Source organism: Protopterus annectens, chromosome 1.part1, assembly GCF_019279795.1.
Source record: "Protopterus annectens isolate FY-2018-M chromosome 1.part1, PAN1.0, whole genome shotgun sequence".
NCBI lineage: Eukaryota > Metazoa > Chordata > Ceratodontiformes > Protopteridae > Protopterus > Protopterus annectens.
Genome location: NC_056726.1, coordinates 1560555933 through 1560572088, shown reverse-complemented (window position 1 = coordinate 1560572088; position 16156 = coordinate 1560555933).

Sequence of the window (16156 nt, the reverse complement as noted above, 5' to 3'; positions counted from 1 at the left end):
TTCCTTTTGTGTTGGCCTGGACTTCAGAGAAGTAGATACCAAACAGGAGAAGACCCAGGACCAAACCCTGGGGGACTCCACTTGTGACTGGTTGTCAGTCTGACTTGGCGTCATCTACATTCCCATTGTGGGTTCTACCTGTGAGCAAGTTTGCAACCCACCTAGTGATATAGGGGTTGATGCCTAGCTTAGTGAGTTTTTCTATGATTCCTGAGTGGGGAATGGTATCAAAGGCCTTGGCCAGATCAAGGTAGGCTGTATGAATCACCTTGCCTTCATCCACAGCTCTGGTGACTGTCTCAAAGAAGTTGACCAAGTTGGTCAGGCATGATCTACTCTTCACAAAACCAAACTGTGTGGGATCCAGAGTTTGGAGATTACCTATATCTTTGTTTATTAGGTCCATGATGATGCATTCCATAGCTTTGCATATCAGACTCATCAGGCTAATGAGGCGATAGTTCCCAGGGTCTGTAGTCGCTCTTCCTTTGTGCAAAGGGATGACTGTAGCAGTGTGCCATTTGGTAGGGACAAAGCCTGAGATGAGGCTGTGGTTGAACAGGGCACACAGGTGAGGTGCCAGTTCACTCTGTAGTTCAGGTAGAACACAGCCAGGGATATTGTCAGGTCCCATAGAAGCTGTATTCTTGGCCTTGGACAGTGCTGTTTTAACCTTTGCAGCAGTAACACTGGGTGCCTGGTAATCTACTGGTATTGTGACTGGTCCATTGGGGGGGGGGTAAAGTTGGCACTGAATCTGTTGGCCAGGATATTGGCAATATCTGTTGGCTCAGTATAGGAGGTACCATTGTACAATAGCTCAGAGCAAATCTGGGTATTGCCATGGAGATTCTTTACATAACTATAAAAGGCCTTATGGTTGTTTTTACTATCTGGTGCAATTCTGTTTTCATAGCTAGCTTCAGAGGATTTGATGAGGGATCTCAACTTTTTGTTTAGGCTGATAAGGGAGTTTTTCCAGTCTTGGGACTTCACCTTATTCCACATCAGTTTCCTCCTTCTGTTGTAGACTTTCTTTATGGCAGGGAACCACCAGATTGGCTTCATTTTTTGGGAAGAGAACGTCTTGGTTCTGTTGGGTATGACAAGATCCATGCATTTGTGTACGTGTTCATACAGTGCATTGGTGTATGATTTGGTGGTCATGCACAAAAGCACTGTACGAACATGTACAGTGCATTAGCGCATTGGTGTATGATTTGGCGGTCATTCAACTATTCTCCATTTGCATGGGTGCCATGAAGTTAGCCCCCTCTGTTTTTAGGAGCCCAAAGTTAGATATGGAGAAGTTTTTTATGGTGGTTACCTTTGTGGGGGGGGGGGGGATTTCCAAGGTGATTAGCTTGTGATCAGATCTAACCAGGGAGGAGTTGACTATTGGTGTAGAGCAATAGTGGGGGTAAGAATGAGCTGGTCCAGGGCATTGGAATTAATGAATTCCAGGAAAAGTTGGGCAAGTGCATTAGTACATGAGTAGTTTTCCCTGTTAATGGATGGGTAGTTGAAGTCGTCCAGTATGATAGTGTTAGGTTGGACCCTAATATTCTCCAGGGTGCTTAGGACCATGGAGTGTGAGTCTTGGTAAATGGTTGGGAACCTACAGCAGGCTACTACCTGAATTGTTGTCTTACCCAATGTTAGCTACACCTGAAGTATCTCAGATGCATTATCTTGGACTACCAGTCTGGAGGTGTGCGCATCCTTTATGAATATGAAAACATGACCACCTTTGGAAATTCAGTCCAAGTTCTGGGGCTGAAAGGTGTGGAATGAGTTATATCCTGGTAGTGCAGGGGTGCTTTCTGCTGCCTTGAACCAGGTCTCTGTTATGGCACAAATGTCGATGTTCTCCATTTTAAGAAGTGCTTCGAGCATGACCCTCAGATTACATTTGTATGTAGCTGTTACAGTGGTAATTTGGTCGTTGGAACACCGCCTACAAAAGTCACTATATGGGTGGCAAGAGCCTTGGCCAGTACCCTAGGCCCAGGGGTGACAGATACAGGCCACCTCTGGCAAAGCATCGAGGTCTGTCAATCATGTCATCCCAGGCAGACAGATACTGGATCCCCTTAGAATGACACCAGAAACTTACCCAATTGTTGAAATCAGTAATTTTCTTCTTGTACTGTAGTATCATTCTGGGTGATGGTAGGATGCTGCTCAGGGCTAGGGTCATACATGCTGGGCTACATAATCTGAGAGCTCCTCCATGTCTCTTTTCATGTAGTCTGGGGAGGTATGCCTCAGGTCATTCACATCCACATGTACAATGACAGAGTCATATTTGTACCTGTTGTTGAGGGACCTGAGTGCGTGCATTATGTGGTGGATCCTGGCACCTGACAGGCAGCTGACTGCTACTTTCTCCTTATTCAACCTAGTGAGTGGGACATCAGTGTGCCTCACTATCGAGTCACCTATGACTAGTGTGTTGGGCATGCTGTTTTGCCTTAGGGGCTTTGGTTGAGTGGCACATTGTTAAAGAGAGTTATGTGTCTCATGATTAGTGTTGTGTTGTGGTGTTTGAGTGTGTTTCTGCCTTAGAGGTCTCTGCTGTTTGGGTAGATTTTTATTGAGAGCCTCCGCAAAGGTGGTTGTGTGGTTTGTGTTTTTATGTGAAGGCAGTGCTGGTGTGTGTTCTGGAGGTTTATGTGTTCCATATGGTGTGGTGCAAGTGTTGACCTTCTCCTCTTGACCAGCTATTCCAGTCTTGGCTGGAGAGTGTGTGGCTTCAAATTTGGATATATAAGTGCATCTCTCGCATGTCTGAGTGTTGGGAGGTAAGAGGAGAGGGTTGTCAGTGTACATGAGGCAGTTGCTACATTGACTCAGGATGCCCAAGTTCACCAGGCTAATAGGAGAATGCACAGGGAGATGACCTTTAGACATGTCTGGAAGGGTGGGCATTAATTATAAGTACTGGAGCTGTTTCTTTGTATAGCATTTAGTGCTGGTAACACTTTTGTGTGCTACAATAATTGCTACAAGAAGTTTGGTAAAGTGTTAGACTAATAAGCTAGCAAAAGTGCAGGAAAGGAGAAAACTAGCAGATCTAAGGGAGAAATCGAAGAGCAGACTTTGGCACCACTCAGAAGCTTACAAACAGTCCTGGATACAGCAAATCTGTATCTGGACTGGACTAGACTAGTTACAGGAAAGGCAGGAAACAAGCACAAATGCGGGCTTTTAAACCAGAAAGTTGAAAGAGATGGATAAACTGCCCAAACAGCCAATAAACTACAATTTCTGGGCCAGAAACCACTCCTCTTGTGGTAGATAGGCTACCTAGTGCTTACCACTCTCACTGATAAGCTAGAAGGCTTCCCCCCAACACAGAAAGGCTTGGGGGGGCTCAGAAGCTTATATACAGTCCTGGATACAGCAAATATGTATCTGGACTAGACTAGTTGCAGGGAAGGTGGGAAAAGCGCAAATGCAGGCTTTTAAACAAAAAAGTTGAAAGAAATGGAAAAACTGCCCAAATGGCCAATAAACTACAATTTCTGGGCCAGAAACCACTCCCACTGATAAACTAGAAGGCTTCCCTCCAACACAGAAAGGTTTGGCGGCTCAGAAGCTTATAAACAGTCCTGGATACAGCAAATCTGTATCTGGACTAGACTAGTTACAGGTAAGGCAGGAAACAAGCTTAGAATTTTTTTCTTTTACAGAAAAGCAGCAAAAACTGCGCTAAAAACAATTCAAGTGCAGTGCAAGCTAGCACATTTGAGTGTGTAGCAGTATTAAAGCAAAAACAATTTAAATAAATGCAATTTATTCAAAATATGTTCTGAACTAATATACTTGTCAGCTGAGGAGCACACTCAGTCAGAACACAGGGAGATTCTAGCAAAGTTTTTTTTTTTTTTTGAGGAGAAGATAATGCAAGGCTAAGAAACGAAGTGGGTTGGCCTTCTCAAATATTGTGTCTGTTTTAAGTAGAATGACCTAATGACACTAGACTGGGAGAAGTGTCCCAGATCAAATTTACAGTAGGGTCGGGCAACTGCAAAGCCACCAAGTATAAGAACAAAACACCAATAGGGAGACAGGGTGGGAAACTAAATCAGTTATAAGATACACTCCTTGGCAGGAAATAAGAACAAACAGATGTTTAACAAATGGAGACAAAAGAAGATTTACATACAGTGTGACAGTAAAAACCTTATTAATCAGGCCCTGTGAGGCAGACAATTTTAGTACACCTGTGCAGATTAGTTTATAGCTACAAAATACAGTAAAAAGTATGCAGCAGACAATAAAAGTGCTATAAATATCATAGAATAAGCAATAACTAGTAAAAATAAGTAAAAAACAGGATACTTAATGTTATATATCACAGATCCGAGTTTTGCTCAGTGCCCCTCCTCCGATTAGCTCTGTGTGAAATGACAGAAACACTCACAAGGTAACTTCTTAAGTAATATAAGGTTGAAACCTGAAACAACTTTAAAAAAAAGTTTGAAAGAACCAATGAGGTGCTTACTCCAAGCCGTAGTCCAGGTAACCCCAATCAGCCAATGACCATAAACACTACACTCTCACTGAAATGTATAATGGCTTTTGCTAAACTAAGATGGCCTGGAAAATGTGCTCATTTACACAGCCTCTGCAAACAAACAAGTAGGCCCATAAGCATAATCCTGAATATGGACAATGCTACAGCTACTACCTACACACTACAGAAATGTTTATCACAGCAGAAAAGAAGCAGTGAGCCATTAAATAAGGTTTTAAACAGATAAAGGGGCAAGGACACTCTAGAGAATGCTTTTAACTGCATACAAATCAGTTATATGATACACTCCTTGGCAGGAAATCAGGACAAACAAACAGATGTTTAACAAATGGAGAAAAATTCCAGTTAATATCTTACGCACAGTGAAACTAACTAGAAAAGATTTACAAACAGTGTGAGTGACAGTAAAAACCTTATTTATCAGGCCCTGTGAGGCAGACAATTTTAGTGCAACCATGCAGATTAGTTTATAGCTATAAAATACAATAAAACATATGCATCAGACAATAAAAGTGCTATAAATATCTTAGAATAAGCAATAACTACTACAAATAAGCAAAAAACAGGATACTTAATGTTATATATCACAGATCAGAGTTTTGCTCAGTGCCCCTCCTCCGATTAGCTCTGTGTAAAATTCTCCAGCACAATGTTGAGATCCCAAGGATGATCAACCTGTTTGCTAGGTGGTCTCAGATGTAAAACTCCTTCCAGAAACTCTTTTGCCACAAAAAGAAAGAGGAGGACCCATGTGCACACATGCTAAAATGGTCACAAGATAAACCTTTATAGAGGAATAAGAGAAGCCAGAAGAAAGTAATGCACACAAATGTATGAGCACCAGTGGTACAAATTTCCTGATGGGTCCCCTGATTATTGGTTAGGCACTAACAAAAACATCTCTTCCATCTCTTGATATATGATTTTCTAATAGAAGATTTTCTTGCTTTCTTTAGTACCTGTTGCATGTGGTCATGTGAAACATGAGTAAAAGGTATTGGAGCTGAATCATCCAGATAATTAGCTGAAGTTGATTGAGACTGAGGTATTACAAACATCCCTTCTCTTGTGATTCAGACTGTGAATAAGTATTTGGTAATTGCCCTTGGCCAATTCCATAGGGATGGAAGACCAATGTTGCCTGGGCCAAAAAGGAGTCACCACAATGATTTTTGGGAAATCCTTCTGAATCTTCAGAATTACCCCAAATATCAGGGGAAAGGGTAGAAAAGCATAAAGGAACATTGCTGTCCAAGGGAATACAAATGAACCTTTTTTCCAGGCTTGCTTGCAAGGAGACCTGATTCAGAATTTATTAGTTATCTATTTTGAAAGGTGTACAGTTTTTGTTAAGGTATTCCCCAGAAGTAGATCAGTTCCTGGAAGACCATCTTTCTCTATTTCCATTCACAAGGATCTGTCCTGGTCCTGCTCAGCCTGTTAGCCACTAGGTTTTGCTCTGGAAGAATGTAAAGTGCACAGTGGGTTAAGGAATGCTGCAAAGCTACCTCTCAGGCCATCCTAGTCAGCCTTCATAGGGAGTACAACCTTGTATCTCCTTCCTTGTTTTTGTACCACATGCCTGTGGTGTTGTCTGTAATTACTTGCAGAGGTCCTAGCGACCACAGGTGATGGAAACATTTCAAGGCATGGATCACAGCCAACATCTCCTATACAGCGATGTGCTACAGTCTGTCTGAATGATCCACAGGCATTAAACCTTTACCCCCATTGAAAATGCTCCCTAAGCTAAATCTGAAGCATCGATGGCGAGTGATTGGTTTGGTATCTAAGGAGAGAAAGGGAGACTCAGATTCAGCTGAATTTCATTTTATAAAGCCTAAAACTGGAATGTGAAGCTCCAGAGGATGCAAATACTGGGTCCATGAGTTTTTTCTAGAAACCATTCCAAGTTCCCCATGTGCAGTCTGGCTAGGGGAATCATGAGAATCAAAAAGAACATGAACCCTAGGAGCCTGAGAATTTCTCTTTCAGAAGATTGATTGGAGATGCTCAGGAAAGATTCCAGACAAAAAAATCCACTGTATATTCTGTGTTAAAAAGGTCTTCTGAAGAGAAGTATCATGAAAGCAACTGAAAAACACAATCCTGTGTGATGGAGTCAATGAGAATTTTGCAACGTTTATCTGAATGCCCATATTGGTTAGAAGAGATGTAACCCGTGTTAATGACTCTTGAAATCTGGATAAAGACTCTGCAAAGATAAGTAAGTAATTTAAATAAGGAAATACATGAACATCATTTGGTCTGCAATAAGCAATGACTAGTGCTAGTCATTTTGTGATTACCCTTGGAGCTGTAGCTAAGCCAAAGGGCAATGCAAAGAACTGATAATTAATAATACAGAACCTTATTACTACCTATAGGAATGTGGTAGTAAGCATCTTTTAAGTCTGTTATTGCCATGTAACTCATGGGAGGAATGAGTAGTAACAGATTCTGCATGGTCAGTATTTTGAATATTGGTGTATTCACATACACGTTTAGAAATGAAGGCTGTATTATTACTCTCCAAGAGGCCTCGTTCTTTGCTAACAGAAATGTTATGGAGTAGAAGACTTTGTCCCTATGACTTACAGGCACTGGTTCTATGACTCCTTGGGTGTATAAAGACTGAAGAACCTCAGGAAAATATGCTGTTTAGTTAGGAGGTTGGGAAGAAATTCCCCAGAAAGGAGCTTTTTGTATTCTTTTTGAGGGGTGTGTGTTTGATAACAGTCTACTGCACCATGGCTATAGCTGCTGGGTGTGATCTAAGGTAAGAGAATATAAAAGTATTAGCATGAGACACTTTATACATCTAATCTGCCTTTTTAGGAACTGACAACTGGGTATCAGGATGATTATAGGCAGAATTCAACACATTCTCTAGAACTGGCAGCATAGGAGAGATGGGCGAGGAATGAAGAATATCCATTTATAGCATTACTTCAGAAGGAACATCGGTTTATTCCCATAAAATATCTCATTCATCCTGGCTATGGTCTGATTAAAAGTCAATTCTTCCACATGAGGAAAAGAGTTAATATTTTCTTCACATTCAGTAAGTTGGGCTTGTGAACCCAAAGGAGAAGCTCCATCTCTGCCATAATCAGAATTATCAGACCCTTTTTCCTCAGGAATTTCTTTACAGGGGATGCACATCTGTAATGGCTTTTGGACACTAGGATTCATAGCCTGTACTGCATGCCTTGCTAAGGTAAGAAAAATCATCTTTCTTGGCTGTAATTACTTCTTGAAGAATCTCCCAGAGTGTCTCCTAGTCCTCAAGAAGATGGTTCTCCCACACTCATATTGGACACTGGAACACCTAAAGAGGAAGTGGCTGACCCCCAGTTAATGGTGGCTGAAAGGACTACACCAGAGGAAGGCAGTGAGGTAAGTGAGTGGTATGAGGAACAACCAATGGCCATTGCATGTTCGCCAAATATTGGCTAGGTATGGACTGAGTGAATCCAAAAATGGACCAGCACAATGGTAATACAGCTAAAATAAATTTATTGTAGAAATCAATGCCATTTCTGATAAATAAATATCTTGCACATCAGTTTCGGCTATAAAAAGCTTTCTTCAGTGCTGAGACACAAATATTCAACAGTTAAGCAGCTCCAACATCCTGGTATTTTATAGGGAGACCTTTAAAGGCATATTACAGAAAAAAAATGATAGTGATTTGATTGTATACACATATCATGAGAAATCACTATTAAATCTTGTCAATAGAAACATAATACCCAAATCACCAAAAATAACATGTGTACATCAGAAATTATAAATAAGATTCTGCAATATGTATAAGTAAATAGGCTTGCATATTATTGCATTTCATTTAGTCCAGGTTTGAACAAAGCCCCTAACCTGGTTATCCACATAGTTTCCATATTATTAAGTTTATTATGCCATCCTGCTTTGAAATTCCTATGCATTTGTATTTTATCTATAATGATAAATTTAAAAAGAGCAGTTGGATGATTAATGGTGTGTTTATAAAGGGCATTTGACAAACGGTGGTTTCTAATGGCACTAAGGTGTTCACTAATTCTCAATTTGAATGGTCTGGACGTCTGACCAACATAAAAGGAAGAACAGGTACATGTAGCTAGATAAATGACCCAGTCCAAGCTACAGTTCCCAAAAATGTTAATCTTGTATACCTGAGATGTGTTTTTGCTTGAAAATTCCTTTGTTTTAAGGATGTGTTCACAGGCACTACAATGCCCACAAGGGAAACACCCCACCAAAGGGTCACCAAATAAGGTGGTTTGAACTGTTGTCGCTGGTGTATATCTCTTGTAGTGAGTTAAATTATTTATTTATTTATTTATTTATTTAAATTTGTTGACCGGGAGTGTCCGACTGGACGTGAGTCCATTTTCAGCGGAGGCCCGGGGAGAAAAGCTCCACAGTAAAATAAACAGACAGTAGTTACATTGGATTACATAGTGATTAACAATTTAACATAGAAATTACTTACAACATATTTACAGATGAAGAACATAGTACATCAGTAGACAACTAGAATCTTTATCTGTGAAGTACATAACAGGCTTTAACAAATGTAACAATGAGAAGTTCCTGCTGTATAATAAGTACTAGGCTTATGAGCATTTGAGCTTGCTATCATCAAGGTAGCTAGTGGAGGTGAAAGAAAGGTAGTAGTTGGATGGGGTGGATGATATTAGAGTGGGAGTTGCAAGGGCATAGCCAGCATGTTTTTAGGTGCGCTTTTAATAAAGTTTTGAAGTTGGTGCATGATGGTACGGAGGTAATTGTGGGTGGGAGTGAGTTCCATAATTTGGCTATGGCGCAAGAGAATAGTGCTTCACCAGCAGAGTTATTGGCTTTAGTGATCTGCAAGTGATTGTTGCTGGATCTTAGTGGTCTGGTGGTGCGATAGGGTTGGAGTAGATTCTGGAGGGATGGGACATTTAGTGGATGGTTTACTAGTTTGTGGGCGAGTGAGAGTTGATACCACTGAAGGAGGTGAGGGAGTTCAAGCCAGCCCAGTTCAGCAAGTGAGAGACAGTGGTGACTACGGTAGGATGCCCCTGTGGCGAATTTTGCGATTTTGTTGTAGCAGATCTCTAGCTTGTTTAGATCACATTGCCTTAGGTTGGTATATACTGGAGAGGCATAAAGTAGGGTGGAGATAAGGTGGGAATTTGCTATTGAAATCTTTGCTGCTTTGGTGAGAAATTGTTTATTTCTGTATAATGCTCCTAGTTTTTTTGTGGACTTTTTTTATGGTCATGGATATGTGAATGTCAAATTTTAGTTTATTGTCTATTTCCACTCCTAGCAATTTGGTGTGTTCAGTTGGGTATATAGTGGTGTTGTCTTTTGCTGTGATGTTAAAGTGAGAGTTGTTTTGAGTATGTTTGGTGGGTTGGAAGATGAGTAGTTTAGTTTTGTTTGGGTTGAGTATTAATTGGGCATCGGATAACCATGTTTCAACAGAGGAAAAGGCTTCCTGTGTGACTTTTGCAGTTTGGGTAGGGACTGGGCTGAGCAGATGATGGTAGAGTCATCTGCGTATTGGATGAGTGTGCCATGTTTGGTGGCAGAGGCTAGATTATTGGTGTAAACAGAGAAAGTAGGGGTCCAAGGATGGATCCTTGGGGAACCCCTATGGAGACAGGTAGTTGGGGAGATATGTCATTCTGCCATACAACGGATTGTTGGCGGTCAGACAGGTAACTCTGAAACCAGTTGGTGACCGATTGTGAGAAGGATAGGTTATTGAGGACAGAGATAAGTTGTTTGTGTGGGACCATGTCAAATGCTTTAGATAGGTCTAGGAAAGTAGCAGAGGAGAGATAGCCATTGTTTTTATGCTGAAGGATAGTGTTTGTAAAGGAGAGTAAGGCAGTGGTGGTACTATGGTTTGGTCGGAAACCATGCTGAGTACTGGAAAGGAGGTTGTTAGTAAGGAGGTAGTGTGAGACCTGAGAGTGTATGCATCTCTCTAGTATTTTGGAGAGTGGAGAGAGAATAGCTATGGGGCGGTAATTGGTTAGTTCTGCAGAGGGTCCGCCTTTGTGGAGGGGAATTATATGTGAGACTTTCCACAATGTGGGAACATAACTTTCTGACAGAGATCGGTTAATCAAGATGGATACTGGGTAGGCCAGAGCATCAGCTGCGATTTGTAGGTATTCACTTGGGAGGTTGTCTGCTGCTAATTTGGTGGGTTTAAGTTTAGTTATTTATGTTGAAGGTAGGTACAGGAGAAAAAGAGAAGGCAGTGGGGAGATTACTAGTTGAAGGTGTGGGTTGGAGGGGGGGGTTGTGTTGTTTAGCTAGTGATAGTATGGTTTGGGTGAAGTGTGTGTTGAATGAAGTAGCAATATTTTCTGAGGAGTGAGGGATGTTAGGAGGAGGGGTACTGACTTTACCTGGGTGGAGGATGGAGTTTATGGAGGACCAGAATTGTTTGGGGCTGTGTTGTGAGGAGTCTAGGGCAGACTGGTAGTATTGGAATTTGTCCCGTTATATTAGCTTTTTGACTCTATTGCGTAGTTCTAGGAATTTCTGTCTAGCTGCAGGGGTTTTGGTTTTGCGCCAGTGCTCCCAGGCTTTATCCCTGTTTTTCATTTCTGACTTAGTGGTTTTCTGTAGCCATGGGGAGGGTTGTGCTTTGGTTCTGGAAAATCTTATGGGGGCATGGTAATTAAGGATGTTCAGGAAGGTAGTATTAAAAGATTCAACTGCGTCATCTAGACTGAGGTACTTTAGAGCATGCCAGTTACATTCTTTGAGGGATGAGATGAATGTGAGTGGGTTAAAGTTTATTTTTTTTACATATTTGACGATAGATGACAGGTTTAGCTTGGTACAGGTATTTTTTGAGTAGGAATGTTGGGGAGTGATCACTGAGGCTATCTGATAAGCAGCCTGTTATATATGACTGGGGGTTCTTACTGACTAGTATCCAATCCAGGGTAGAGTGCTTGCTGGAGTTTTTATTTATCCTTGTTGGTGACTGGACTAGTTGGGTGAAGCCATGAAGGTGTACATGATGGGTTGGATTGTTGCCAGAACAGGATTGCCAGTCAATATTGAAATCACCTAAGATGATAGTTTCTTGGGGGAGATGGTGGGTACACCAGCTGAGGAGGTTTTCTAGTGGAGGGATGTTTTGGCCAGGTGGGAAGTAGCATCCAATTATGTTGACGGTTTTGTTTCGGTTAATTTTGAGGTTGGTATATATTATTTCTTCATTGCCTATTTGTGGAGCTGATGATTTTAAGATCTGGATGTTTAGATGTTGTTTAAATATTATAGCTACACCACCTCCTTTTTTGTTTAGCTGGTCTACTCTTAGTATGCCGTAACCTGTAGGGAGTATTTGCTCACTGGTAATGTGAGGTTTTAGCCAGGTTTCTGTCAGGACGACTATATCTGGGAGTATAAGTCTATGGTGGCATGGAGTTCATGAACTTTGTTGGATATACTTCTAATATTTAGGCTTAGTAGAAGGAAGTCACTTGGCTTTCTATTGGCTGTAATATGGGAGAAGTTGTGATTTCTAGTCTGATTATGAGGATTGGGGTTGGAGATGGTAGGGCCAGGGTTGGGGTGGATGTCTCCACTTAGGGCTAGTTTTGATATGCATGAGATTATTAGTTTTCTCAGTTTTTGAATGTGTTTGTTTATAAGGGAAATTTTATGATTGTTCTCTGTGGGTAATAGGTATGGTGGGAGGGTTACTATGTTAAGTTGTAGGGATGCTTTACGTTTGAGTAATATAGTTGGTAGAATATGTGGGGAATAAATATAATAAATATGTGGTAGAATAAATGAGAATGTATAGTGCGACCCCTACAGTATGAGAAGGCACATTTGTCTGGTAAGATGTCATTCAAAAGTTCATGAGACTTAAGTATGTCCCAATGTCTGTTAATGATTTCCCTAAATCTGGATGTGTTGTTCCTGAAAGGGGTTACAAACCTAATCGGCTGTACAGAATTTAATGTTTCATCATGCTTCAAATGTTGGTATTGTAATAAGGTTGGGTGTGCCATCTGCCTAGTCTGGTCAATAGTTTGAGAAATATGATTCCTGGAATATCCACGGCTGATAAGCCTATTTGACAGGTCTTGTTCACAAACTTGATGTTGTTCTGATGAGCATATGCGTTTCATACGCAAAAATTGGAATTTTGGAATATTTCGGATGATGTGGCGGGGGTGAGAACTTGATGCATGTAACAGTGTATTATATTGAGGAAACTTCCTATGTACACTAGTGGCCAATGTGTGATCTTGCAGTCTAGAAATAACAACATCCAAAAAAACAATCTCTTGCTATTCTATATTTAGAGTGAATTGTATATCCCAAGGATTGTTATTAAGATACCTTACAAAATCAAACACATGGTCCTTATCCCCACGCCACACCATCCAACAATCATCTAGATATCTTCTCCAGATGTCCAAATCATTAATATGCAAATTGTGATGTGCATCATAAATAAATGATTGCTCAAAAAATCCCATAAATAAGTCAGCATATATGGGGGCAAAGGAAGCCCCCATTGCCGTACCTTTGATCTGCCAATATGGTTGTCCATCAAAGTAAAAAATGTTTTTACACAACACATACTCAGTTTGACAAGAAAATTGTTGAAACCAGTGGAATATAATTCAGATTTGTCCAACCAATAAGAGATCGCAGCTATGCCAGCATCATGGGGGATGCTCTATAGAGAGATGAAACATCTAAGTTACATAACCACCAATCCGCTTCTAATTGTGAATCCTGAATGATGTTAAGAAATTCCGTGGTGTCTTATATCCTTGATCTTACATGAGACAATAACAGTTTCAAATAATACGTGAGGAAAGCGGATAGTGGTTCAGTAAGAGAGCCTCTCCCAGAGACAATGGGTCTACCTGGGGGGTTAGTAGAGTGTTTATGGATTTTAGGAAGAAGATATAAATATTGGGGCATAGGTTCTACCACTTTAAGTTGTTTACAAACCTGTTTGCTGATAATACCTTCTTCTGTTGCTAGATCCAAAAAAGAGTCTATCTGTGCCTTAAAATTAGGTTTAGGATCCACAACCATCTTAATATAAAAACGAGCATCAGACAACTGTCTGTAAGCCTCAGCCTTATATTTGCTGTAATCCATAACAACAATGCCACCCCCCTTGTCAGCCGGAGTAATGACTATGTCATGATTGAGTTGAAGTTCTGTTAGTGCAGATCTCTCTGCTTGAGTGAGGTTATTTGTAATAGGTTGGTATCTACTAGAAAAGTGTAAATCTTTGATGACACATTCCTTAAAAATAGAAACATGTTTATCCATGGGTGGTGTAAATTCTGATTTGCCAAATCTGAAACCAGTAGATCTTTGAGTAGAATCATGGACTGAAAAAAATATTTTAAGATTAACCAATCTACAAAAATCATTAACATCTTTTAACAAACTGTATTCAGAAACAGGTGAAGTGGGGACAAAATTAAGACCTTTATTTAATACTTGGTTATGTTCAGGTGATAATTCAAAGGATGAAATGTTGTGTACATTATTCACTATTTCGCAATCTGTTGTAATAGAACTTGTAAACTGGATGTTCCTGTTTCTGTTTCTATGCTTTCTGCCCCCCCTACGTGTCTTGCGTCTAAAGGGTCACACTGTTTTCTCTTAGCAGCAGGGGACGCCTGGTGTGAAGGTACAGCATAGTCTGTAGCAGAGGAAGTTTCGTCCTCTGACGTACCGCTAAGGGTAGATTCTGTCCTTCTTAATATTGATCTGGGCCTCTTTCTACCATAATTGTTTTTGTTAACTCTGTCTATGAACCTGACATTCTTAGATGTAGCGAATGGTTTGCCTTTGTCATAATCCGACAAGTCTCTGTTAAATTTGTGTGTTTTTCTCTTAATCAATTGTTGTTCCAAATTGGCCAGATCTTTGGATAAATCGGAAATAAACTCCTTAAAAAATGCTTCAGTTTCAAATAACTGGGCCTCAAGACACCTTTTGAATTTCAACTATTTGTGATTCAATGGTTCTTTCATAATAACCAATCAAAGTATTTACAACCACTTAGATCCATGATAAAGCTGTTAGGCAATATGTCACAACACAATTCTTGACCCAAAACAAGCAATTGGTCTGGCAAATGTAAACAATATATATATATATATATATATATATATATATATATATATATATATATATATATATATATGTTATTGTGTAAAGTGTTGACCCTAATAACTGTGGAAAATTGCCTTTGAATTAAGTAATGAAAAATATAAAAGATATATATAAAAGAGAGCAACTGAAAATACCCCACTATATATAGAGAAACTCTAATATGCCCAAATACTGAAGTGGTAGGTAATTCGTCTCAGTATAAACCAATGATTATTAGTCTAGTTATAAAGGTCAAAGAGTTGAATATCAGAGGTGTACATTTGTCTAAATCAACCTTTGTCATTCATATCATGTATAACCAGAACTCATTCCATATATAATTATGGTAGCCGACCGTTCGTCTCTGCTGCCATCTGTTTAAGAGTGAACTCCGACTCAAGGGCTTGTATACACCCAAGTGTGTATAAAGTATAGCTGGACTTTCATCCCTTATAATATTGAAAATATGATTGTCAAAATCAATAGACCAAAAAATGCCAATTGTTGATAGAGTCAATATATATAGAATTGGGGTCACAAAGTTGCCTACTTATATAGAATATATATATATATATATATATATATATATATATATATATATATATGTATGTATGTATTCCACAAATGGGGCAACTGTAGTACAAAAACATATATATAAAAAATGCCAGTATATTATACAAAAAAAACACATGTACTTAGGTCAAAAATGGTTTACACAATTCTTGTGATAGCTATTAAATTGGCTGAGAAGGCAGAACATGAATGAGTATTGAACAAAACTCAATAGTTGAGAACCATATTAAAAGTATGACCTTGAAATCCCATGTGTATCTAAATTAACCTGCAAGAAGGGTAAAATGCCTTTCACAACAGGTATAAATGTTGAAAATCTGCTATACCAACAAATCACAGCCCCAACCAAAAATCAGGGTGATGGGCTAAATAGAAATCACAAAACAGAGCTATTTCCAAAGTATAAATGATGCTGAATAAGACACTAAATAATAGCGCCTTGCTTGTACATAATAACAGTAGCGAATCCTTATCGAACAGAAATCCAGCCCAAAAGAGTTATAAATTACTAATTTTCTTGAAACTGATGTGCCCTAACACAGCGCTGACCTTAAAATTAGTTGCCTAAATTGAACAGAGAATGAACAGTGAAAAAACATTCTCCAAACTACACTGACAACCAGTTCAAAATATTATCAACACAAAAAATGCAGCGTCATTTGTCAACACCATATTAGGTCCTTGACTATTTTACCAAATGGGATCAATGTCCCTTATGATCGCCCAAAAGTATCCAACATATGATCTAAATGGTAACTGAATCATAAGCTAAATGTAATATAAAGTTCAAAAATCGAACATCAAGTCCAGGGCAAAAAATGTGATAAGTATGTCCATAAATGTAATTAAGTGTCCACAGTATCTGTTAAATAG